Below are 27,304 nucleotides of genomic sequence, written 5' to 3'. Positions count from 1 at the left end.
GGTGTGAAATCTGTGAAGGGAGAGAGGGAAGAAAGGACTGGGTAGGAAGAGCCTCAGATGACTTCACAGATCTTCTTGGCTGGGAGCAGCCTAGAAGTTTGTGTTGCCATGAATGCTCTGGTGAGGGGCAAAGCAACATTTGGGGTCTTGGCCTATGTAGTAGGTTCTTGTGAAGGGAGGTCTGAGTGGGGCAACACAGAACCCAAGACATCTGGCACAAAGCCATGCTTTCGGTCACTCTGGTGGGCTTTTTCTGTGGGCCACATCCTTTAAGGGTGTGTGGTGAAAGATATAACCCTGTGGTTATGAAAGATCCAGGTAGTAAAAGGGGATGCTGCATTACAAAGCTCTACAGAACCCTGTTCACATAGCGTACAGTGTCTGCAGTGCCTGCTGAGTCCAGCAAGCGGTGACCGGTAGTGAAGAGTTCGATCATAATCTTCCAATCCAAACATACTTGTAAGTTTTGCTCTGGGACACCTTCATCGCATAAACTCTCATAAAACTTCTCAGCCAATGTTTAAATATTTATGCAGCACTTACTAAATAGAAAGCACTGTCTTAAGTGCAGTGGGAAATACTGTTCTAAGACCTAAAAGCCTCAACCCTTCCCTCCAGTGGTTTATCCACTAGAGAAGATGTCACTCCTATACATAACCAGAGACATTTGAGGTGAAGAAAATTGCCACATTGGGTACAGATATGGTGCTGAGGAAGTTTAGGGATTAGAGGGCCTACTTCCTGTTGGAAAGATTGGGGAAGATTTCATGAAGGAAAAAAGCAATGATATAATTTCCTCAAATACAAATATGGTGCCTGGGAGAAGCAATATTTAATGCAATGGGAGGAAGACACGTAAGGCTGTCACTGACGTAGGAAGCCAAGCATTAAATGACAGTATCATGATTATCATAAGTATAAGAAATTTCTCTTTTAAAACTTCAGACCCTAAGGGAGCTAGAAATCTACTCATCTGTTTTAGTATATGCAGAAACAAAGAGATTTACTTTCTATCTCTCGTCATTTTTTAGGGCCGTTATAACAAAGTACCACAGAAAGAGTGGCTCAAGGCAACAGAAACTTGGCGAGTGCGGTGACTCACACCTGCAGTCCTAGCACTTTGGGAGGCCAAGGTGGGTGAATCACCTGAGGTCAAGAGTTCAAGACCAGCCTGGCCAACATGGTGAAACCCCGTCTGTACTAAAAAAATACAAAAATGAGCTGGCGTGGTGGCGGGCACCTGTAATCCCAACTACTCGGGAGGCTGAGGCAGGACAATCCCTTGATCCCAGGAGGCAGAGGTTGCAGAGAGCCAAGATCATGCCACTGCACTCCAGCCTGGGTGACAGAGTGAGGCTCTGTCTCCAAAAAAACCCAGACACTTACTGTCACACAGTGCTGGATCCAAGATCAAGATGTTGGCAGCACCATATTCCTCTAAACCTACAGGGAAGGACCTTTCTCTGTTTCTTACAGTTTCCAGGTAGTCCCAGATGTTCCTTGACTTGTAGAAATGTCTCGCCAATCTTTGCCTACATCTCGATATGATGTTTTTGTGTGTCTCTATCTCCATGTGGCCATGTTCCTGCTGTGTCTTTGTCTATTTGTGAGGACACCAGTCCTGTTGGATTAAGGACTCACCCTAATCCAGCGTGACTAACAAAAACTGTGCTGTGCCTATTTATTTATTTGTTTATTTATTCATTTATTTATTTACTTACTTATTTTTGAAATGGAGTTTCACTCTTGTCGTCCAGGCCGGAGTGCAATGGCGCGATCTTGGCTCACTACAACCTCCGCCTCCCGGGTTCAAGCTATTTTCCTGCCTCAGCCTCCCAAGTAGATGGGATTACAGGTGCCTGCCACCACACCCAGGTAACTTTTTTGTTTATATTTTTAGTAGAGACGGGGTTTCACCATGTTGGCCAGGCTGTTCTCAAACTCCAGACCTCGGGTGATCCACCCACCTCAGCCTCCCAGAGTGCTGGGATTACAAGCATGAGCCATGGTGCCCGGACACTGTGCCTATTTCTGAATAGGATCACATTCTGTGGTTCAGGGGCTTAGGACTTCAACATGTCTTTTGGGGGGTACACAGTCTGACCCATAACCTTATCCTATTAATTAAACTTTGGCACCATTCTTGGTTGTTTTATTAAATTTAATTTTGCATGAGCAACAGTTTTTTCCTTGGAGTTGCTAGGTACTGAGAGCTCTGCAGTGAAAACAGGCTTGAAGCCCTTCATCTTCATATCACTAAATTAGTATACATCTCTACACACTACAATATTGAGACTTCTGAATAAAGTTTTAAAAAAATAAAAATAGTTTTCAGACATTTGACAGAAATAGACATCATCATTGCTTCCTGCTCTTCCCCAATCAGTCCGGATTCACACTCAAACACGCTGTGAACGTTTGCTATAGTTTCAGAGCAGATTCTTCATGTAGAAATTTCCAAGGTAAGAGTTGAGGTGCCCTTTCAGGTCATAAGAATCTGTCCTGTCTTTCCTGAGAAACAGAAACAACAAGATATCCTTTCCGACTCCAGGCAGCTGGAGGATACTAGGAATAAGGTCTAGATGCAACTTGGGACAGGCCAGTAAACTGGTTTAAAGATGAAGTTACCCACTTTTGACAGATCGCATTTCCCAAAGATTGCCACAGAAAAACATAGCCCATCCCACATGCTCTGTTTATAATGTGAGGCTGGCACTCCTCCATTGAGAAGTGGGAGTTTAAATCCCCCCTCTTGAATATGGGCAGGGTTGAGTGACTAGCTGCTAATCAACACAATGTCCTGGAAAGAAAGCTAGGTGACTTGCAAGGCAAGGTCACAGAAGCTGATATGGTTTCTGCCTTGTTTTTCTCTCTCCCTTTTCCTCCCACTCCTCCCTGCGCATCTCCCTCTGTTCTCCCCACTCCTCTTTTGCTCTGTCTCTCCCGATCTCTCTCACCATGCAGAGCTCAGGCACAAGCAGAGGCCACACATGGGTATGTGAGCCAACTCCAACTACCTTCTTGGCCATCAGCCAGTGTCAGGCTCCCAACGAGGACATGAAGGAGCCTTCAGATTATTCCAGCTGAGCCCCCTGACATTAGGAAGCAGAGATAAGCTGTCTGCATTGTGTTCTGTATACATTCCTGTCCACAGAATCCATGGACTTAATAAGTGGTTGCTTTATGCTACCACGTTTTGGAGTAACTATTACATAGCCGTAGTCACTGGAATACCATATATCCAGCAAAATAACAAGTTGTGAAGCTAGTTTCTTAGGTGTCATATTTGTTGATGTTTCTAGGATGTTCTCCTGACATCTGAGAAAGATAAGCCTTTAGAAGCAAAGGGGAAGGAGCAATAATGCTTAAATGACCTTAAAGCCTAAGAAGTTTCAGGCTGTCAATGTGAAAAAGCATTTCGTACAGATACCTCTCCCCACAGGGTCCCATGGCCTAACTACTGCTTCTTAATCTGTGGTGGTCCAGGCAAGCGCTTAACGCCCTTGAAATGAATTAATATCAGTTTCATCTCAGGTAACCACATGCAGAATATTTATTAATCATTTTTACAAAGAGTGTAGCTTGCTAAAAAGGTGACTCTAATTTGGGAGATTTTAAACTTGTTGGGATAGCTAACATACTCTGTCGTCCTGTTAAGAAAAAGTGTGCTCTCTTTTTCCTTTCCTCCCTCCTTTCTTCCATTTCCACCTCATCCCCCTTAGTTCCTTTTATTTATTTATTTATTTGAGTGGTTTCTATCTGCATACAAAAAGCAAAGATAAGTGAACAAAAGGTAAGGGGGAAGGAATAAACTTTTTTTCTATTAAAGTTGGTGTTAATATGTTTTTGAGTTTATAAATCACCTTTTTGTGGACCTTACAATTTGCCCCCTTTTCTACCTGGATGTTATTGAACTTTTCAGTTGAAATAACACATTCATCTCAACCTTTCATTTGAAATGTATAAAACCTCCTAATTAAGTGCAATGATGCATTAACATGGAATTCAACAGTTCCTTTTAAATCATGATCTCGACATCTGCAAGGTCACCACCACTAACGCACTGTAGAATGATAAACTGTTAAAAGTGAATAAGAACTCAGAGGTTGTCTAATTAACCCCTTTATTTTACCTGCCATCAAAGTGAAGTTATTTGCCCAAGATTAGAAATTTGAAGCTGTCTTTAAACTCTGTATCTATCTAGTTCTCATCATCTTATGCATCAGTCTTTGGGAAGCTCATGGAGACAAATACCTTAGGTTAGAAAGTTTGAGTTCAGATCTTAAGATTGAGAACAGTGACATTCTGGTGGTAGTGGTGGAAGGCTGGAGGGAGACCAGAGATGGGAAAGAAAATATAACAGTCTGACTACTTACCATTTTCTGTAGCAATAGTAGTAGTAGTAATAGTAGTAGTAGTAGTGTCTAATCCTGGAATTCATTTTAACATCAGAGTTATGCTTCAAGAAAGTGCCACATTTAATATTCACTGCACCTGAACTGTAGCAAAAATGTGTGATTTTCTGTGCCTTCTTTAGATGCTGTATAATACACTTTCTTGTTTTTTTAACATTTATTTTAGGTTCGGGGTACATGAGAAAGTTTGTTACATAGGTAAACTCGTATCACGGGGGTTTGTTGTACAGATTATTTTATCACCCAGGAATTAAGTCCAGTACCCACTGGTTACCTTGTCTGCTCCTCTCCCTCCTCCCACCCTCCACCCTCAGCAGGCCCCAGTGTCTGTTGTTTCCTTCTTTGTGTTCATAAGTTCTTGTAATTTAGCTCCCATTTATAAATGAGAATATGTAATATCTGGTTTTCCGTTCCTACATTAGTTTGCTGAGGATAATGACCTCCAGCTCCATCCATGTTCCCACAAAAGACACGATCTCATTCTTTTTTATGGCTGTGTAGTAATCTGTGGTGTATATTTACCACATTTTCTTTATCCAATCTGTCATTCATGGGCATTTAGGTAGATTCCATGTCTTTGCTATTGTGAATGGTGCTGCAAAGAACATTTGCCTGCATGTATCTTTATGGTAGAATGATTTATATTTCTCTGGCTATATACCCAGTAATAGGATTGCTGGGCCAAATAGTAGTTTTGCTTTTAGTTCTTTGAGGAATTGCCATACTGATTTCCACAAAGATTTAACTAATTTACACTCCCACCAAAAGTGTTCCCTTTTCTCTGCAATCTCGCCAGCATCTATATTTTGACTTTTTAGTAATAGCCATTCTGACTGGTATAAGATGATATCTCATTGTGGTTTTGATTTGCATTTCTCTAATGATCAGTGATATTGAGCCTTTTTTCATATGCCTGTTGGCCAAGTTTTCTTTTATATGTTTTCCTGGTGGCTCAGTGGGATCTTCCCAGGTCCAAGTTTCTCTCTTCTTCTAGTGAAATAGTGATTTTAAAAACACATGATTAATTTGTCAGAAGTTGTTCCGTAATTTTTTTAAAAATGTAATACATTTTGTTGATTTTTTCTTTTGTGTGTTTTTTTGTTTCCTCAGCTGAGTTTATATTTAATCAGTCTCTAAACTTAGAGCCATTTCATTCAAGGAAAAAAATTATTTTATTTTCAGACATTTCCCAAGGTGAGTGAGGATCTAAGTATAGGGAATGGCATCCTCTTGTATTTCAGATTAAACTTTGAAAAAGCATTAGCAACTTTTAGATCTCATCTCTTCTCACTTATGAGCTACTACAAATAAGTAGGAGAAATGAATATGGTATTTATGAAGCTTTGAATATGAGAGTTAAAGATTCTTCTTTATATCATTGCTATATGATTTTAGAAATTTTAGAAGATAAGTTGTAGCACTTTGATTCAGATTTTATATTTTTATTACAGAAGTCAAAAGATGTGTCTTAGAATACAAGTGTCAGGCTTGGATGTTTCCTACGTTTGAGAACTCCTGCTCTCATTTGGGTAGTGTAATCAACTCTGTTATTGAGGGCTGGCTCCACTTCTGTAATTACACACCTTCCTGCACCATCAGCCCCACTAGGTCATTCTTCTCAGCATGCTCATATGCTTCACTGTCTCTCATCTTTAAACAGAACATGCAAACAAACCAAATCCCTCCTTTGACCCTACATCTTCTTCTAACTGTTGCCTCATTTCTCTTCTCCCTTTTCTAGCAAAATTCTCAACAAAGTCACTCATGGTCTCTGGATCCACTTCCTTACCTACTGTGATGGGGTTTTGGTCCCCATAACTCTTTTTAAATATTCTTGTCTACATCCCAAAGAATTGCCACGTTGTCAAATCCAATTGCCCTCTCCAAGCTCTCTTCTTACCAACCCCTTCAGAATCTCTCTGCACAGCTGATCACCTGCTTTATTGAAACCTCTTGCTTCTTTTCATTTGTATTCATCTGGTTTTCCTCATGCCTCTCTGGAAGTTTCTTCTGTCTTCTCTGCTGGAGTCTCCTCTTCAGCTTAACCTCGAATATGTTGAAGGACTCCCAGGACATAGCTCTAGGCCAGCCTCTCTACTTACATTGTCTCTCCAGTGAAATAGTCTGGTCCTAAGGCTTGAGATGTCATCAATATGTCAGGGACTCCCAGACTCTCCTTTTCATCCCTGGCCTCTCTCCAGGGCTCCAGACTCAGATATCCAACTCAGTATCTCCATTAGGTTCTTTAACTGGTGTCTCAAATATGAATTCATTCTCTCCTACCTTCTAACCTGTTCCTCCTCCAGTCCTTTCAGTCTCAGGTAACAGAATCGACTACCCACCCAGGGACTCAATACTTGATTTTTCCTTTCTAATCCATCAGTGGGTCTGGTGGCTCTGTCTTCAACGCATATTTCAAATCCACCTGCCTCACCCATCTCCATTGCTGTCACACTGATCTCAACCACCGCCATCACTTCCTTGGATGACCACAATTGTCTCTGCATGTCCTTCTGCTTCTACTTTTCCCTCCACAGTCCATTCCCACACAGCAGCCAGAGAAGTGTTTTTAAAATATAAATCAGATCATGTCGTTTCTGTGCTTGAAAGCATCCAGATATTTCCTTTCCAAAAGCACTTAAAATGCAATGTGCAGCTTTCCCCCAATTCACAGTACTCTAGTTGACTTAGACCCTATGAAACTCCATTTCACCTTGTACCATTTGCTGCCCCCTCCCTGTATCCCAGCCATTCTGACTGTCTTTTTGCTCCTCCAATATGCCTTCCACTTCTGGGTGCTTGCATATTCTTTCCCCTTTGCATAAAGTTGGGCCCTTCTCATTTGTCAGATCTTAGTTTAGATGTCACGGCCAGCTCCTTGGAGCAAACTTCCATGATGACTCTTTCAAAGCAAGTGCCTCCTCTCATCACCATGCCTGGTTCATTCCCATTAAAGCTCTTACCGTAATTATAGGCTTATTTTCTCATTTATTCTTGTCCATCCCCCGCAAGAATGTGAGCCCCATAACAGCGTGGACTTGCTTGGTCTTGTTCATCCCTGCATCGCTGCTGCCTAGAACAGTGTCTGTCCACACTAGGCATTCAATAAACATTTGTTGAATGGATCCATCAGTTTTTAGATTACTCAAGCCATTTGTTTTTCCTTGATTGCTTGACAATCTACTTGTTGGCAAAGTATCCCTCTATTAGAGGAAATAACATGCTTCATTTTCACCTTAAACGTGTTCAAAGAGGACATAGGATTGTAACAGGTTAGAGGGAGATCTTCGCTTTTAAGTCTGAGCTTTTAAGTAGTATATCCCTTAATGATGGCAAATAATTAAAGATTAAGTTATGAGACCAATCAGATTTCCACTAGCAAACATCACCAAATATTTTCTATTTTTCATCCCTTTTGTGAATTTTGTTTTATCTGACTATAAACATAGTCATAACTATGAAAGCTGTTGCTTAAATATAATTTTCAATTGTTGGCATTCTAGAAATGCTACAAAATTCACATTTGTGATTATTTCAAATTCATTAATCTCAAGACTATGTGATGCTAACTCTTATTCTCAAGAATTATAAAGTAAAGATGATGATATGGAATGTATTGCTACAATGCCTTGGGATATGAAATTGTATCTATAAAACACTGATGTAATGCTATGAGCTCATATTATAAATAGATACTAAATCATCTGTGCTTTGTGGAACATTGTATCTTTATAATATCTTTTGTATATAATTCTAAAGAAAAAATAAAACAAAGTTGCAACTAACAGGTGCGTTGCTTCAAACATACAACTCTTGGCATTCCAACATTCTGACTCCAGGAAATGCCTGCAAAAGCTGGTAGTCAGCTTAAGATAGCACATTTAGTAACAAAGTAATTTTAGAAATCAATTTCAGAGGAGAAATAGAAGACAACATTTTCTGTAATATGCCATCTTGCTTCAGTATGAAGTGTTGACATTGTTTTATTTTTTAAAGTGAAAGCAAAGGATGGAAAATAAGTATGTTGTGAAAATCCAACAAAAAATACATTGAAAAATTTTAAGATAAATTTTAAGATAGCATGTTTAACACTCTAGAAAATAGAAAAGAATAAAGTACCTCTAAAACGTCTTGGGGGAAAAAAGGTAAATGTAAAACTTTGCTGATCAAGATAAAGATCCAATGTAAACTACTCTTTTATTGGAAGAAAAAAGAAAAAGAGAAAAGAAAGGGCTAAAGAAAGACAGGGTTTGATTAAGCGGTGCCACGCCTGAGCTAGTTTAAGTGGTTGAACTCAATCTCCTGAGCTGTGCAATCAGAAAAATCATAGTCTTTGTTAACCATTTTTCTCTGTGTTTCCATATTTTGCAGGAGTCTTCAGCCATGAAAAGTGTGAAAGCATGGTCAGGATTACAGGTACAGCTGGAGCTCAGCGAGGAGCTAAGGTCAGAGTGGACTGGAGACGTTGGGGACTATTTTCTGGGAGGGACTGGTCTGCAGCTAAATCCTATTGGATGCACACTGATTTTGATAGAGAGAGAAAGAAGTGGGTGGTGAGGCAAGATGGGAAGATAGAGACACGTACAAAACAAAAAGCAGTTAGAAAAACTAAGTTAGACTTTCCTACCTCCAGGAAAAAGGGTTTAAAAGGGCACTCCGAAGGAAACAGGCAACATTTAATATAGTCATAGAAGTGGAATGGGATGAAACTGTGGTGGGTTTTGAGTTACAGCTGTTATGGACAGGCAGTAAGAAGCTACTGGAAACGTCAAGCAAGGGTGGTATCAAGGGGGTGGTGTTTCAGGAAGGGAAACGTTTGTCTGTGTCAGGCTAGTTGCAAGGACATAAGCTTGGAGTCATTCCTTGATACCGTTTCTGCAACTGGGATGTGAAGTGTAGTAAACTAGAGATCTGCATTCTGATGGTAATAATTTTAATAGAGATAAAGGAGTAATTCCAAGAGGCAGTATATGGTATTTTACTTAATTCTCATAATAGCCCCCTCCAAATAGGTATTATTATTCCAATTTAGAGGTAACTGAGTCTCAGTGATTTATTAAATAAGTTACTCGAGGTTAAACAGTGGAAGCGAGGTTCAGAACCGGCAGATTCAATGAGTGGTGGATGAGGATGAACTGAAATGTTTTTATTAGCATGTTTTATAAAACTGATTTTTATTTTTTATTTTCCTTATTTCTCCTAGGCCTGGGAGCCTAAAATTGGTTTCTGTACGTATGTATATCAAAGACAAGTGCTGGGTAGGTAATGCCAAAAGTGAAAAAGGATGGCCAGGTATTTTTTAGTTTGAAACTAAGTATTTGGTTTGACATAAATCAAAGATGAGTATCTGATAATAAACAACAGTCTAATAAAGACTGATAATAGGCGATTACCATCTGGTTAAGGCAAGCACCCTTCACTAAGTTTGCTCCAAGTGTGTCCCTCTGGGTAATGGTGACTCTGGGCTGAGAGTAATCGCAACCAGAGGTCTCAAGAGCACCTACTCTGAGCAATATTGCAGTGCTGAGGGGAACCCGGGCAGCCCACCTGGCTAATTCAGAAGCAGCACAGCATCAACTTGCAACGCCAGGGTGACAGGGCAAAGCTGAGCTGAGAGTTGAAAACACAGCTCAAGTTTTAGAAATCCAGATTTTTAAAACTGGGAAGCCCTCTTTCTAAAGAAAAACAGAAGCTCGCAGTTTTGTTTCATTAGCCACCGGTGCCTTGGAGCCATGAACTTTCCCCCACTTCGGAAACGTCTCTGGAAAATTCATTTCATGCTTGTCTACTCCAGTAAAATCCTTGACTGAACTGTTACAAAACAGGAGGCTTGGCCCTGGGAATGTGAGAAATCACCCGATACGGTGGAGCCAGTTGGCATCCTCGGGAGCCCTGGGCTTCTGACCTTGGGTTTACCTGTCATCTTGGACCATGACCTTCTCCCAGCAGAGGTGACTTTCTGATTGTTCCCGTGCCATGGGACAGGGAAGTGGACAGAGCACATGTATCACATTCTTTGACACCCTAGAAAATATCCCCTAGCCGAGGGAGGGCTGTCGGTGCCCTGGCTTCAAGGCTCTGCATTCACCAGCATCTGAGCGGCAGTCTTGGAGACTTACTTGGTAACTATCAAATCTCTCTGAAGGCCTCACCTTGTGTTTTTTCTCGTATAAAGACGAGTCTTCATCCATTACCTTATTGCTGTGAATGCTGCTCTTAAAAGAATGTAGTGAACATCCCTGTCTCCTCTGGTGTAGATTTTTACCCAACAATCTTTGAATAGATTCTTGGGCAGCCACTGCTCATTTCCACCACACTCGTTTCAGAACTCAACTCCTCAAGTTCTCACCCTCGCACTCTCAGAAAATGATTGAATTTCTACTTCCCTCAAGAAAAAGTGTGGATTCTCAATAAGAATGGATTGAGCATCTGCTAAGAAGCAGGAATTGTGCTAAGTTCTCAGAATACGGAGAAAAGTAAACGTCATCTCTGCCCTGGATGGGCTTATGGCTTGGAGAGGGAATAGGCATGAAGACACATACTGGTGTCAAACTTTGTAGGTGAATTTAATGGATAGAAATACAGGGGGCGGGGCCGGGCGCGGTGGCTCAAGCCTGTAATCCCAGCACTTTGGGAGGCCGAGGCGGGTGGATCACGAGGTCATGAGATCGAGACTATCCTGGCTAACATGGTGAAACCCCGTCTCTACTAAAAATACAAAAAAACTAGCCGGCGTGGTGGCGGGTGCCTGTAGTCTCAGCTACTTGGGAGGCTGAGGCGGGAGAATGGCGTGAACCCAGGAGGCGGAGCTTGCAGTGAGCCGAGATCAGGCCACTGCACTCCAGCCTGGGAGACACAGCGAGACTCCGTCTCAAAAGGAGGGGTCGCCATTTCCACTTAGGAGGGGAGGACAACCTTCCTAAGGACTACTTGGGATGAACATCCTAAATTCCCTTCCCTCTGCTCCCTAAATAATCCATAGCTGTATGTTTTCCTAACATCTTTCTCCCTGTCTTAGAAGAGGTGTCTACAGTTTCCTAAGGTTAACCCTTTACGTATCTCTTAAAGATAAACTTCATCTTCTAATGTAAAAGCGGGGCAAAAATTACAAAAGTATTATCAACAACAACACAGAAAAAGTTAAGAAAGAAAAATATCTACCATTACCCAACTGACTTTTTAATAGCCCTGCCATGGTTCCTTTTTGTCTGTTTTAATCTGTATTTTCCTCTATGGTTTTAAAAAGCTGTAACCAGAACCGCCTGTGTTCATTGCTCATCCTCTATGCCCTCCTTTGGGACCTGACCTGACCTCCTGACCTTGTGATCCGCCCGCCTCGGCCTCCCAAACAGTGCCGGGAGTACAGGCGTGAGCCACCGCACCCGGCCAATTCCTTCGTTTATTAAATCTTTTCTGCTAATTAAAATGGAGTAGCAACACAAGTATCCACTGATGGGAGAACGGATAAGGAAAATGTGGTCTGTACATACAATGGAATGTTATTCAGCCTTAATAAGGAAGAGAATTCTGACCCATGCTACAACATGCACGCACCTTGAGGACATCTCAACCTGTTTAAATCAAAGGATCTAATCCGCACTGCAGCACACAGCTTATTTGTGATCATTAAGTGAAGTCGTGAAGAGGGGAACAAACGTGTACTCAGAGACGCAGCCAATGTCATCCCTCTGTGAGACGTGCTTACTGGCTTGTGTGTTAAAGAGTGACTGGACCCCTATTCCTGTAGGCTGAGGTTTCTCTAAACTCCAGTTCTGCCTTCCCAATCAACAGAGGCTAAAGATACTAAGCAACATTTTTCGTTTTGTTCCTCTCTGTACATAGTCTTTCAGGCACCCAGGTTTTGCAACTTCACTACCTCTTCTTTGCTATTGTTACGAATAAATATCAGGGAGGTGGTAAGGGGACCAAAGAGCATACTGAAAAGGGGATGAGAGAGGAGAGAGGATGACAGATCCAAAGCTCGGGGTGGGGAAAGAGCTTACCTGAATGATTTAAGACCCAGAAAAAGATGAAGACAGATGCCCTGGGTGAATGTATCAGAGACTAGAGGCTGGTGGATCACCTCCGGAAAACCTGTGCCTCAGGCCTGAATGAAGCAGAATTCCTAAAGTCAGCCAAAGGAAGACGAGTCTGATGGTTCACAGAGGTGACCCAAGGAGGCAGCCGGCACAGAGGCCGGGTAGGAAGTGCCGCAATACTGGCTGGCCCCTGGCAGTGCAGGAGAATCATCTGGAGCTTTGGGAGACTGCCAAGGCCTGGAGAAACACATATCTGTTATGAAGTTCAGAAACAGGCAGAAGTAAATAATATATGTTTTAGATATACATACATTTGCATATAGGTATAATAAAAGCATTTTCAAAACAAAGACGTAAAAATTCAGGGTCATGTTTACCTCTAGTGTAGGTAAATGAATGCATTAGTTGAGGATCACATGGATAATGAACTAATTATGATGTCCTGGCTCTTAAAGCAGGTGGCAGGTTCACGGGTATTTGTTACATTATTAAAATCGGACTATATGAAAGATGTGTCCATGCAGTGGTGATGCCTGTGCCATGAATCAAGATTCGAACTTTTCCAGTTCTAAGCACCTGAGATCTGATTTAGAAATTTACTAATGCTACTATTAAAAAAATTAGGACGGCTACTATTAGGCCATCCTAATTTGGATGGCTACTATTAAAAACATTAGAAAATAAGTGTTGGTGAGGATGTAGAGAAGACAGAACCCTCATGCACTCTTGGCGGGAATGTACAATGGTGCATGCAGCAGTGTGGAAAATAGCGTGTGATTCCTCAAAAAATTAAACATTGAATTACCACATGCTCTAGCACTACCATTTCTGGATATATATCTAAAATAATCACCACGCGCAGTGGCTCATGCCTGTAATCCCAGCATTTGGGGAGGCTGAGGCAGGTGAATCACTTGAGGTCAGGAGTTTGAGACCAGCCTGGCCAACATGGTGAAACCCCATCTCTACTAATAATACAAAAATTAGTCAGGCATGGTGGTGGGTACCTGTAATCCCAACTACTTGGGAGGCTGAGGCAGAAGAATTGCTTGAACCCAGGAGGCCAAGGTTGCAGTGAGCTGAGACTGCAGCACTGCACTCCAGCCTGGGCAACAGGGTGAGACTCTGTCTCAAAAAAAAAAAAAAAAAAAAAAAAGTAAATAAAATAAAATAATTGAAAATGGGGTCTTTTCAAGATGAGAGAGTAAGACTTCCTTTATTCAGGGTTAGCCTGGTCCCCAGCACAGGGAGTCACCTTCTCGACGAGTTCAATTGTCTCTGGGGTTTCTGTCCATGTCCCGGAAAAGCTGTGCTCTCTAAAGACCAAAGAAGATGATGGTTGAAGTGATCTGCTTTTTGTTTGCCTCTTGGGGAAATCACATGAGTCCATGGGAAGAGAGTTGGGATATTCCTTCCTGTGGTTCTTTGGTTGTAACATTAAAATTTCCCCCCTCCCAGTCAGGTCTATGTGTCAGGAGCTTTCCAGTTCTACCAAGGCCAAGAACAAATGGACAGACAAGACGAATGAATTGAAATGAAATGTTCTCTATGCCATTGCATTGGGACCCAGAGGTTGAGTCCGCTGAATAAATCTAAAAGATGGCATGGGCAGGGTGCAGTGACACTCTGTGTTTAAAAAAGACAAAAACAAAAAATAGTATGATGTTTGTAAGTAAAGAAAAACTCTCAGTACTCACAGTGAATTTTTTATGGTTCAAATGAAAAATATTGGCGGGGCGCAGTGGCTCATGCTTGTAATCCCAGCTCTTTGGGAGGCCAAGGAGGGCAGATCATGAGATCAGGAGTTCAAGACCAGCCTGTCCAATATGGTGAAACCCCGTTTCAACTAATAATACAAAAATTAGCCGGGTGTGGTGATGTGTGCCTGTAATCTCAGCTACTCAGGAGGCTGAGGCAGGAGAATCACTCAAACCTGGGAGACGGAGGTTGCAGTGAGCCAAGATTGTGCCACTGTACTGCAGCCTGGGCAACAGAGCGAGACTCCATCTCAAATAATAATAATAATAAATAAAAATTAAAAAAGAAAAAAAGAAAAAGAAAAATATTATAACAGCTTAGAGTTAGTCTCAGAAAATAAAGAAGGTTCTCATTTGAGAAGCAAACGTTCACTATTACTGGAGTGAATTGGAAATCAGAGTTAATTAAACTGTCTTCTTGGAGGCTTCAATCTATTAAATAACATTTAAACATAATTTCTAGGCTGTGTGCGGTGGCTCATGCCTGTAATCCTAGCACTTTGGGAAGGTGAGGTGGGTGGATCACCTGAGGCCAGGAGTTTGAGACCAGCCTGGCCACCATGGTGAAACCCTGTCTCTACTAAAAATACAAAAATTAGCCAGGTGTGGCAGTGGGCGCCTATAATCCCAGCCACTCGGAAGGCTGAGGCAGGAGAATCGCTTGAACCCCGGTGGGTGGAGGTTGCAGTGAGTCGAGATGATGCCATTTCATGAAACTCCAGCCTGGATGAAAGAGTGAAATTCTATCTCAAAAAATAAAAATAAAAAGTAAACATCATTTGTAGGAATTTTTAAATCCCCAAATTCTTTCCTGTGACACCCAAGCCACCTACCAACCTGTTCCTTAGGGTTTTTAAGCAATAAAGTCTTTTTTTGTTTCATAAGTTGGGTGACCCCAGTGCTCCCCATTTCTCCCTCACACACGTGCTCTTTGCGGAAACATGCGTATGTCCTACATCCATACCCACATGGCTGGCCTGTCCATGCCCTGGGTCTAAAAGAAACCCTGGCATTTAAGGTTGTTTTCTTTTTCCTTTAAATCATTATCTTAATGTTGAATCCAAAGCCCAAACAAACATGATGCCAGGGCGAGGCACAGCAGGGCCATTTGAAGGGATTAGATTTCTTTAAATTACAAAAACAGTAAAAGCAGGAGGCCTTTAAAGTCAACATTTAATAATTTGAGTCATGCTCATGTTTTTGCTTCTTGGCTTAAAAAAACAATATTGCCAGAGTTGACTCCAAACCTCCTTAGCAATGCCTGTGACAGTTGAGAGAGGTGTGCAAACACCAAGTAGCATCTAATGAAGGGCCCCCTGCCCTTTGGATCTTGGCCAAGGCTGGAAGTTCTGAGACTCTTGAGAATAATGTTTATTCTCTTTGCTCACAGGAAAACAAAGAATAGTGTATTAAATGATATTTTTATTTAATAGTTTTTAAAAGGTTGTCTTAGTCCATTTGCATTGCTATAGTGGAATGCCTGAGGCTGGGTAATTCATAAAGGAAACAGATTTATTTGGCTGATGGTTCTGCAGGCTATGCGGGAAGCATGGCGCCAGCATCTGCTCAGCTTCTGGTGAAGTCCTCAGGAAGTTTCTACTCATGGTGGAAGGTGAAGCGGGAGCAAATAAGTCACATGACAAGAGAGGAGGAGGCCAAAGAGAGGGGAAGGAGGCAGCAGACTTCTCTTAACAGCCAGATCTTGCAGGAGCCAAGAGTAAGAACTCACTCCATCTTGTGAGAATGGCACCAACCCATCCCAAGGAATCCACCTCATGACCCAAACACCTCCCACCAGGCCCCACCTCCAGCACTGGGGATCACATGTCAACATGAGACTTGGAGGGGACAAACATTCAAGCTATATCAAAGATTCACTATTCTGAACAAAAAAAAAAATGAGGATAAGTGAACAGATCTGCCACCAACACTCTACCAGCAAAATTGTCTCTGAACTATTTAGTTCCAGGAGCAGCAACATCAGCATCACTCAGGAAGTTGTAAGAAATGCAGATTCTCAGGCCCCTGCCCGGACTTACTGAATCAGAAACTCCAGGGGTGGGACCCAGAAACAGGTGCTTTATCAAGCCCTCCAGGTGGTTCTGAGGCAAGCCCGAGGCTGAGGACTGTTGGTCTCACACAATTCACTATGTGAAAGACCCAAGGTGTCTGCGTATAAGCCAAGCATAAGGCACTGCTTCATTGCTTACTGATGAGACAGGTGAACCAATAGGATCTCAGAGAACCTGACCTATATTGCTAGCATTTTGTTTGTTTGTTTTTGTTTAATTGAGACAGTCTCGCTCTTGTTGCCCAGGCGGAGTGCCATGTCACGATCTTGGCTCACTGCAACCTCCGCCTCCTGGGTTCAAGCGATTCTCCTGTTTCAGCCTCCCAGGTAGCTGGGATTACAGGCATGCGCCACCATGCCCAACTAATTTTGTATTTTTAGTAGAGATAGGGTTTCATCATGTTGGTCAGACTGGTCTCGAACTCCTGACCTCAGGTGATCCACCCATCTCGGCCTCCCAAAGTGCTGGGATTACAAGTGTGAGCCACCTCACCGGCCTACCATGTTTTTCATGCCAGAGGAAAGAGAATCACGTGGAGGTGAATACACTGTTTCATTTTGTTGTTTTCAACCAAGGCCCATTGGTGTAAAATATATAAAATCAACTGAGTGTCACAAAAAGGTAAAAAACAAAGCCACTTAGATGATCTTTTTTTTCTTTGCAATAGGAAATGTAACATACTTAATTTTCTTTCTCTTTTTCAGTTAACTGTGAGAAACATAAGACAAAGCCAGGAAAGATAACTCAGTTTTCTATCATGGTTAATTAAAAGAGAGACAACAGATTTTACAAAGGTGCTGATTTTCTTGAAGGGCAAAGACTTTCATTCTATCTCTTTAGTATCCAGCCCACTCTTTAGTTTGAAATAGTTGTCCAATAAATATTCACTGAAATTATGGCAAAATGTAAATAAGAGCAAGGAAACAAGTAAAAAGAAAAAACATAGAAAAACAGCCCAGAGAGAAATATAAACATGAGATAAAGAAAAAAAAGTGACAGAAACATATACAGAGAGAAAGAAGACAACAAGGGGAAAATAAAGAAAAAAATGACAGAGGTAAAAAGCAAAGAGATGACACCTTGAGATGCAAAGGACTAAACTGATTTATAAATTATAGGGGCAAGGCTCATGATCTTCCAGTTCAATAATCTAGCAATGCAGTATTTCCCTTTTAAAAAATTATTTATGAAAACTCTTGTCCCAAAATGCTGGCCAATGTCAAAGCCCAAGAAGTAGATTCTTAGGGGCTCTCCCTACTGGGAGGAGCACGTTTTGTCAAATGGAGATACTGGATCTGCAATGAGTTGCTGTCCCAGGGTGATCAAACCAAGGAGGGTGACTAGCTATGAGAAATGGGGCAGATTCTTGTATGAAGAGAAGAGAGGAAGGGAGATTTTGGTTCTTTTAAAGTATTCCACTTTGCGGAGAATATTTCTCAGAGTTTCAACTGCAGCTGTTTCACAGACCTGTAAGCATGGGAAACATGGCTCAGTGGACCAAAGTCTGTGAATTCTCACCTTGAACCGCAATTCACTGCTAACCTCTCAGCCAGTCAGTATCCTATCTCATGCTTAGTTTTGTCTCTACAATGAGAATAGACTCTAATATTATAAGGTGCAGAATAACCAACAAAATTGGTCCTGAGAACTTAGAGATGCAAATAGTAATTACGTTTTAAAGTTTGTGAATAGTGTTTTATAGCAGTAACCTAATAGTTCAAGAGTGATTGTAGGCAGAGTTGGCCTAAGGGAAAAATATGATCTGATGTAAATGTTGACAGGAGACATCCAGTCACTCCAAAGGAGGGATATGGTCGTTCAAGAAAAGATCATCAGAGCCAGGCGCGGTGGCTCACGCCTGTAATCCCAGCACTTTTGGGAGGCCGAGGGGGGTGGATCACTGGGTCAAGAGATAGAGACCATTCTGGCCAACATGGTGAAACCCCGTCTCTACTGAAAATACAAAAAAAAATTAGCTGGGCATGGTGGTACGCTCCTGTAGTCCCAGCTACTTGGGAGGCTGAGGCAGGAGAATCACTTGAACCTGGGAGGCGGAGGTTGCAGTGAGCCAAGATCACGTTACTGCACTCCAGCCTGGTGACAGAGCAAGACTCCGTCTCAAAAAAACAAAAAAAAAAGAGAGAAAGAAAAGATATCAGAAAGCACAAACTACCATAATACACAACAAGAGCCATGTCTTAAAAGTTGTAGGACTTCATCTGTTTCCAGGTAAGGGAAGTTTTTCCAGTTAACACTTTCCTTCAGTAAAGCACCAACCCTCCATGCAGCGTTACTGGAGGCTGGACATGCATTTTGCCAACTGGAAATCAACAAGAGAGTCCAATGAAGAAAAACAACCCACACTTCCATTCCGACCTTTCACACTCAATCAAATGTCCTTATCTCTCTGTAGGCTGGAACTTCCAATAATGTGGATAACAACATATTTCATCCACAAACAGAAAATAGAATCCATCTTATAGACAGTTCCATAGCTTCTTAAGCTTTTTTGAACTTTACGATTCTTTTGATATTTAATGGAAATCAATCACTAAACATCATACAGAGGAAACAAATTGAAGAGTTAAACTTTTTGCTCAAAGAAAAACATTACAAAGAAAAGGTAACAGTGAGAAACAACATGGAAATATTTGTTGTCTACACATGTATGGAGATGCAAGTATATCCACATAGAGAAATATGCTATCCTTTAATCGCAGTGAAGAAACTTCTTTATCTTCCTTTTAAGAGTGGCAGATCTGAATTTCTGTGCATCTCACATTGGTCTCTTGGTGGCTTACTGTGTACATCTTCAAAGCAAAGAGTACAGGGGCACTGGGAAGACATTTTTCCTTGTGTAACATTATCCTAACAAGTGTGGCTATTATTGAATCAATTAAGCTTATAAGGATCATTTTTGAATCAACTTATCTAACTGTACAAATAATATCTAAGCTTCCATGTATTATTTTTTATCAAAAAAATGTACTTATACCATTTTCTATTGATCAAATTGTTACACTATTTTTAAAAAATAAAAAGAAGAGGCAAGACTTTGATTATGTGATGGCTAAAACGTAATGATGACCTTGGGTGAAGCCTGGGAGACAGCACTTCCCTTGCTGACTTATGACGAATATTCAAAGGCATGGAATTCTGGGGCGAAGGGAAAGAGAATGTAGGTTTAGCTCATTAATAGAGTCCCTGTCTTGTCATTTAAAGCTCTTTCTTCGCTTGAAGAAAATACAAGGTTGATTTTACTAGGACCTATTGTTAGGTTTCCAACATCACATGTCTCTTGCATTTGTGAACAGATTTTGGCAGAATGCAAAAGAGAGAGGAGGCAATCCAAATGTTAAGTTCCTTGTACACGAGGAAAATAAAGTGGTAAGTGTTCATATTTAATGGCAATAATTTTAAAAAGTGTTTATGCAACATATGCCTTTATGAAAATGTATTTCTGTTTTGTTTTTGTTTTTTTGAGGCAGTCTCCCTCTGTCTCCAGGCTGGAGTGCAATGGCACGATCTCAGCTCACTGCAACTTCCGATTCCCTGGTTCAGGCAATCCTCCTGCCTCAGCCTCCCAAGTAACTGGGATTACAGGCACGGGCCACCATGCACAGCTAATTTTTGTATTTTTAGTAGAGACGGGGTTTCACCGTGTTGGCCAGGATGGTCTCTATCTCCTGACCTTGTGATCTGCATGCCTTGACCTCCCAAAGTGCTGGGATTACAGGCATGAGCCACCACACCCGGCCAACGTATTTCTGGTTTTTGAGATTATATTCTTCTCTTGCCCCAAAAGACTGAAGAGAACTAACATTTATTGAGTACTTACTATAAGCTAAGCACTTTACAACATTATTTTCTTAATTTTCCACAACTGAGTTATGTGAATATTATTATTCTCATTTTCACATAAGGAAACTGAAGCCAAGAGAATAAAAACTTGGTCACTGTTATCAAACAGCCGCTGGCTGAGTTGGGATTCCAATTAGTTGTGTGCAATTTAAAAACCAGAGGACTTTCTATTTTATGTTGTTGCACCATTTTTAAACAATATTGATTTGGAGTTCTAAGATGTCTCCTCTCATTGTTGATTGTCAAAAAACCCGATCATGCACTTTCTCAGATACATCTATCCATATATATCCCCAGTGTCATGGTCAAGTGCGTGAACTCTGGAGTGAAACTACCTGCATTCAAACACCAGCCCCGACTGACTTCACACACTAGGCAAGGGACTTAACCACCCAGACTCATTTTCCCATTTGTAAAACAGTTATGATGATGATAGTGTACGTAGCTTAAAAATGAGGTCTAGAACATTTTAAACACTATGCAAGTGTTAGCCACAACTGTTCTATCAATAAGGGTGGAACTTTTGGGTAATATTCATTCAGTGTATCTTGGCTGGAACAGTCTGGGCAATGAAAATTTAGTGGTAAGGAGGCCAAGATTTAAATTTACATCAACTTTTAGACTGGTTCCCTTTCTTTCTGCTCTATGCCTACAGATTCTCTAACTCCACTCAGCTATATTAATGAGTATCATGGGTCTAAAGGGATCCCTGAATTAGAACAATCGTATGCTGTCTACAAAACACGTGACTTATTGAGGATCATAGAGTGGGTTAGTCATGCAATGGAATATGAGCCTTTTAGTGTTAGAATTAAATACACTGATTCTATGCCCCCATTCATAGCAGCATCATTCACAGTCTCCAAAAGGTGGAAGCACCCACATATCCATTGACAGGTAAATGGATAAACCACATGTGGTATATTTATACAATGGAATATTGTTCTGCCTTTAAAAGAAGGGAAATTCTGACACATGCTACAACATGGATGTACCTTGAGAGCAAAATGCTCAGTGAAACAAGTCAGTCACAGAAGAACAAACACTGTATGATTCTGCTTACATGAGGTACCTAAAGTAGGCAAATTTGTAGAGACAGAAAGTTGAATGGCAGTTGCCAGGGGCTGTGGAGAGTGGGAAATGGGAATTGCTTAACGGGGATTGAGTTTCAGTTTTGCAAGATGAAAGAGTTCTGGAATTGGTTGCACAACACTGTAAACATACTTAACACGACTGCACTATACACTAAAAAAATGGTTAAGATGGTACATTTTATGTTACGTGTATTTCACCACAATTTAAAAATATTGTTTAAATACTGATTTCAGTCAAACCAACTATGGCGGTCACAGTGGCCACCAATTAGCGGGAGGGTATTCTGTTGTTAGTGGTCTATGAGACCTGATGAAATTATCAATGCTTTTCCCTATCAGCAGCCAATCTCAGTGATATGCTGCAGCTGTTGCCTGTACTCCCCAGTATGAGAAAGAGTCTGGGCCACCCACCTTTGGCCTTTGATTCTTTGCTAGAGGAGCCACACATAGGACCCTTGAATTAAGGAGGATGTGTGGAGAAAATGCGTGTATGCCTCCCTGAGAAGGTCACCCTGCTGAGCCACTTTACGTATGGGAGAATGAGCGGCAGTGTTAAAACCTTCCATGTAGGTCAATAGTGTCAAATCTCATGGTTGTCAAATGGAACGTTTCTGTTTCTGATGACATCTTTGGAGCTCTAGGAAATAGCCTAGGGTCTCTGTGTTTGAATCCATGTTTTTTCATGGCTTATGAATGTCAAGTCTACAGTTTGGAACCTGGGCAATTTCCTCAAGCAGAAAATGGTTGCACTCTCTCATTAATTAGGACCTATTAGAGATCTATGATCAGTAGTTTCGATATGAGCCCTTTAGGTTAGAATTGCTGCCTATCAATTCTTTTAAAGTGTGTTTAAATTACACTAGTTTTTGTGAGTTGCAGATCTTTCATGGTTTCCAGGTGAGAGGGAGAAGGAGAGAGGACAAACATTTCATGTTTCAACACAAATGAGTCTCCTTCAAGTCCAGTGTATTAATTAACAACTGGTTAACCTTAAAAATTGTAGTATAGTACAAACAGGAATCTATTTATTTCCACTAATTAATTCATTTATTTAGACATTAGTATGAATTCTTTATTCTTCCCTCTCTGACTGCCTACACACTTCCACTCACACACACACACACACGTACAAGGAAATTTAATTTGTATTAAATTATCCATCATATATTACAAGGAAATTTAATTTGAAACAACCACAACTTACACCACTAAAAGAGTAGACACTTTATCTCTGATACCTTTGACACCTACTATTACAGGCTTATTTCAAGAACACAATTTTCAAATACATTGTAGTTGGCTCTACAAAAATCAAAATGCAAAATGACAGGTTTTTTTTTTAAACCTCAAATGTCTCATGATTCAAACCCTCTTGAACAGTGTAGGCCACTCTGAAGATCAAGTGCCACCTGTTACGGGAAAGGGTTCAAAAGACCTTTGACCTGTCTGCTGCTGGGGAGTTTTGGCCACATCTGGGATTTCCATCAGCACTCACCTTCTTCAGCCCATGAAGAGGCCATGGCAGGTGTTGGTTAAAGAGGGGAAGTTGCTTTCAAAAGACTGAGATGAAAGAACTACTGGAATCAAATAGCTTACTGTAAAGACTGATTTTCTTTTGCACAGTCCTAAGAAATGACCTGTCCTTGGCCTTCCAAGATCTTGCTTCCAGAATATCAACCTGTCAGGACTGGAAAGAAGCAAAAGCAGGTGAGACCATCCGAGGCGATCAGAGGGTCTTGATGGCAAAAACAAAGTGACTGTGTCCCTTTCCCAGACCCCAGACTCCCAGCTATGGTGGGACTAAGAATGCTGAATGCTGGTTCTCAGGCCAGTGAACCTAAGAAACTGAAGAGCGCGAAAAGTGCTCTTGGCAGGAACTATTTTAGTAGTGCTCAAAATACTTTTAATGAGAAGGGGAAGCAGGAACTTCAAATAAAGTTTCTCTTTTGCATTCCACCAAGAACAGATGTTTGCTTTATTCAAAGAAAAGTTTCATGGGGGTGATTTCATGCATAACTAAGAGCAGTAGTAGGGTTTTTTAGCTGTTAGAGCTGGGGTCGATTTACATAATCAGGGTATTACCACTCCTGTGGCTTTCTACCTATATGCTATTAAACATATGTGTGTGTGTGTGTGTGTATATATATATGTGTGTTCATAACGCTGGAATCAAGTAAAAGATCCACCATTATTTCCTCATCATTCTTGGGAATATTTACAGTATCAGGGCTGCTCTCTTATCCTGCAGTTGTAATAAAAGCAGCACTTTGTACAAAACATCTCATTTAATTATTATGACAGTCCTATGAGATAGGAATTACTGTCCCCACTACATAGATGGGAAGACCGATGCTTAAAGAGGTTGAATACACATGCTGAGGTAGCATAAACAGGAGGTGGCAGAGTTGGGATCTGAGCTGAGGAAGTCCAGGTCTCTCAATTACACTCCCACAAGATAAAGAGCATACATTGTACAGGCTGCACAAAGTCATGAAGAAATCTTGGGTAACCACCTGCAAGCCCATTTACTGATTTTCCTCCCTTTAACAGGACTGACCCACAAGCCCACACAGTGTGACATCCGCTGTTCGCTACCACTTCACCCTGCGTCTCTCTACTTATGCTGATTTCCGTCCTTTCCAAGATTAGCATTTGGCCTGCCTTCTCTCTATGGCCTTACTGGCCAACCCTGTCAGCAGTGTGCCCTGAATAAAAGAATCAGGCATAAAGTCCTTGTCCATCTTTCCTAGTAGAAAGGGGATTCCTCCATGGACTTATGGAGCTGCCCAGTTTATGTAACCATAGCTGACTGCCTAGTCTCTTCTTTCACCGGAGCTCCATGATACCATATCCTGTTGAAAATGACACAAGAAGGAAGAAAAAGTCCCTTTAGCTGGTAGTCATCAACGTTTCCTTTCCACCCCCTCCAGTATGTCTTCATTCTTTCTCTTTCAGCTCTTCAATCTACTGGATTTTTAAAGAGGCTGTGCTGTGTTGCTATGTTCCAGATAGGTAGGTAGGTAGGTAGGTAGACAGATTAGATAGATGGATGGATAGATGAATAGATTAGATAGATAAATAGTAGATACATAGATGAATTGATTAAGTAGATGAATAGATAGGTAGGTGGATAGATGAATATATTAGATACATGATAGATAAGATAGATAAATAGATTACATAAATAGACAAATGGAAGATAGATGAATGCATTACATGGATGGATGGATGGATGGATAGATGTAGATAATAGATGGATGGATAGGTGAGCAGATAGATAAATAGACAGATGCGTATTCTTGGCTTGGGTTACCCCAGAAGCAACCTGAAATAAGAATTCACATGCAAGTAGGAAACACTGGTAGGGGAATAGAGAAGTGAGAAATAGGCAAGGGAAGAAAACACAACCAAAGGAGAATAATCAAGAAAGTTACCATTGAGGGCAAATGAAGCTTCATTCCATTGGGGGATTCTGAGAGACAGTGTAGAGCTTGCTACTCAAAGTGGATCATCATCATCATCATCATCATCATCATCATCATCTGAAGCTCTACCACAAATCCACTAAATCAGGATGTGAATTTTTAACAGGATCCCCAAGTGATAAACTTTGCAAAGTACCAAAGTAGAATATGCCTCAAAGTTAATCAGATGAAGGGGTGAGAAAACTGTGTCATTACTAGCTTCCCCCTTGATACTGCATGTGAGCTGTTTCTGAAGTTAATTCCCCTAAACTCCTGGCTTAGCCTTTGTATGAGCAGGGCATTCAGGCCCCAGTGGTCAGAAAGAAAGTCCCCAGACTGAAAATCAAAGGTATTAGCATAGTAGAAAGCAGCCCTCAACATGTGCAGCTATTATGAGTTCAGCTGTTAAATAGTTAGATCTAAATATGATATTAAAACTGAGGTTAAATTATAATAATAATAACAGCCACAACTCTAATGCTGATTCAATGTTAAAGATACATTAAATAGATTGAAATAAGCAGGATTTCATTTAGGCATTTATTCTCAATAAAGCAGTTGATTTACCTAGTAGAAAAATAACCATTATCACAATTAACTTTAGGAGAATTCAAGTAAGATTAACATTATTTCTTACTCAGTAGTTATTTCAGGCCCTCTCAAGCAGGCCATGAGTGAGATCATGAAATATGTTCCCATATTTCATTGACTTATTCTAATTCCTAATATTAACCCTCAGGAGGGGTGGGGAGGCACATGACTGAGGTTTTGCATTGCAAAGACAAACTGTGTACTACATTTATTAAAGAGTACGTTCAAGATCTGAAACTATAGTGGAAAAAAAAAAAAGACTTGACTCCTATTATAATGCTAAACACTGGTAAAGACATTTGGAGAATATCCAGAAAAATCAGTGACTTCTCCCAGACACAATATGCGCAATAAGGTAACTACAGAGGAAAAGCAGTTTCCACAAAGATGTTAGCTCTGTTACCTGATACTTGTATTTTAAAGGAGTATCAGAGTACTTTATAGCACACAAAGAAAAAAATCTATTCCTTCAAAAAAATTTAAGATGCATTCAAAAATTTCTAAATCAACTTGGAAAAAAATTAAAATAGGAACTTCTTAGAAACATTGAACTTAAAAAAAGTTCCCAAGAAGATTTTCATGTTAAATAATAGGACTATAGAAAAGTGTAAATCCATCATTTTTAGGCATGACAGGATATATTAATTGATGAGCACGAATTATACCTTCACACTTGAACTTCATGAAATATAATTGAAAAGAAAACTGAGCTCTATATCCTTTCATAAATTTTTTGCTCGAAAACACCAAATGAATTCTAAAATATTCTAAATATTATAGTATAAAATTATTGCTCATTTATTAACCAAATACCAAAATCAAAAAACTTTTGCTCAGAAAATGAAAAGTTAATGCATACAGTATATTCTTAACATACCTAATTAATAAAATCCTACTGAATATAGTCTTTTTTATATATATACTTTAAGTTCTAGGGTACATGTGCACGATGTGCAGGTTTCTTACATAGGTATACATGTGCCATGTTGGTTTGCTGCACCCAGTAACTCATCATTTACATTAGGTATTTCTCCTAGTGCTATCCCTCCTCTTACACCCCACCCCACGACAGGCCCCCAGGTGTGATGTTCCCCTCCCTGTGTCCAAGTGTTCTCATTGTTCAATTCCCACCTATGAGTGAGAACATGTGGTGTTTGGTTTTCTGTCCTTGTGATAGTTTGCTCAGAATGATGATTTCCAGCTGCATCCATGTCCTTGCAAAGGACATGAACTCATCCTTTTTTATTGCTGCATAGTATTCCATGGTGTATATGTGCCACATTTTCTTAGTCCAGTCTATCAGTGATGGACATTTGGGTTAGTTCCAAGTTTTTGCTATTGTGAATAGTGCTGCAATAAACATATGTGTGCATGTGCCTTTATAGCAGCATGATTTATAATCCTTTGGGTATATACCCAGTAATGGGATTGCTGGGTCAAATGGTATTTCTAGTTCTAGATCCTTGAGGAATTGCCATGCTGTCTTCCACAATGGTTGAACTAGTTTACACTCCCACCAACAGTGTAAAAGCTTTCCTATTTTTCTACATCCTCTCCAGCATCTGTTGTTTCCTGACTTTTTAATGATTGCCATTCTAACTGGTGTGAGCTGGTATCTCATTGTGGTTTTGATTTGCATTTCTCTGATGACCAGTGATGTTGAGCATTTTTTCATGTATCTGCTGGCTGCATAAATGTCTTCTTTTGAGAAGTGTCTGTTTATATCCTTTGCCCACTTTTTGATGAGGTCATTTGTTTATTTCTTGTAAATTTGTTTAAGTTCTTTGTAGATTCTGGATATTAGCCCTTTGTCAGATGGGTAGATTGCAAAAATTTTCTCCCATTCTGTAGGTTGCCTGTTCACTCTGATGGTAATTTCTTTTGCTGTGCAGAAGCTCTTTAGTTTAATTAGATCCCATTTGTCTATTTGGACTTTTGTTGCCATTGCTTTTGGGGTTTTAGTCATGAAGTCCTTGCCCATGCCTATGTCCTGAATGGTATTGCCTAGGTT

General features: G+C 40.6%; 2 long non-coding RNA genes across 2 annotated transcripts; one reads left to right on the top strand and one right to left on the bottom strand.

Annotated features, from left to right (window-relative positions):
- The first annotated feature begins 1,760 nt into the window (after positions 1-1,760).
- Positions 1,761-23,124, top strand: LOC126953890 (uncharacterized). Its single transcript, XR_007725401.1, has 5 exons — positions 1,761-1,875; positions 8,787-8,860; positions 9,619-9,673; positions 19,598-19,670; positions 22,619-23,124. It is a non-coding gene; the product is annotated as an uncharacterized LOC126953890 (long non-coding RNA).
- LOC126953893 (uncharacterized) lies at positions 2,149-22,916 on the bottom strand. The gene is made up of 2 exons (XR_007725404.1): positions 22,734-22,916; positions 2,149-2,511 (listed from the first exon to the last, which is right to left on the bottom strand). It is a non-coding gene; the product is annotated as an uncharacterized LOC126953893 (long non-coding RNA).
- Positions 23,125-27,304: the final 4,180 nt, after the last annotated feature.

This window comes from Macaca thibetana, chromosome 4 (assembly GCF_024542745.1).
Source record: "Macaca thibetana thibetana isolate TM-01 chromosome 4, ASM2454274v1, whole genome shotgun sequence".
Taxonomy (NCBI): domain Eukaryota; kingdom Metazoa; phylum Chordata; class Mammalia; order Primates; family Cercopithecidae; genus Macaca; species Macaca thibetana.
The sequence above is the reverse complement of the archived record's forward strand: the minus strand, read 5'-3'. Positions and strand labels throughout refer to the sequence as shown.